This window comes from Bison bison, unplaced genomic scaffold (genome assembly GCF_000754665.1).
Source record: "Bison bison bison isolate TAMUID 2011002044 unplaced genomic scaffold, Bison_UMD1.0 scf7180017864080, whole genome shotgun sequence".
In the NCBI taxonomy this organism is placed as follows: Eukaryota; Metazoa; Chordata; class Mammalia; order Artiodactyla; family Bovidae; genus Bison; species Bison bison.
Window position 1 is genome coordinate 937,394 of NW_011494652.1, and position 454 is coordinate 937,847.

The following is a 454-nucleotide window of genomic DNA, read 5'->3' on the forward strand; positions in this document are numbered from 1 at the left end:
TACCCAGGGCAGGAGGGTCCCAGAGCTTTTGCTGTCCGGGACCGCCTGCCAGCGACTCTGGGGGGAGTAGGGGGACGGCTGGGTCTGGGGTCATGGGCTCCTGCTGCCCACGTGGCCCTGCCCTCTGAGCCTGGGGCCGGGAGGAACATCTGCCCCCACAGGAAGGAAGCTGCTCACAAGGGCTTGGAGGCAGGGGCCCGAGTCCGGTGCGGCGGCCATTAGCCAAGGGCCGCCGTGCTCGGGACGGTGCCCTCCTGAGGGGCCCAGCCCCCGGCACAGCGCCTGCTTCCATCAGGGGCCTGGCTGGCAGCGCAGCTGGAGGTTGTCCCTGTCCCCCCGGGCCTCTGCAGCCCAGCCAGCGTTGCCTGGCCCACTGGGCACTTGGAGGCAGTAGGGAGGAGAGACTGAGCGGACGGTAGGCCAGAGATCCTACCCTGGGCTCCACCCTCCCACT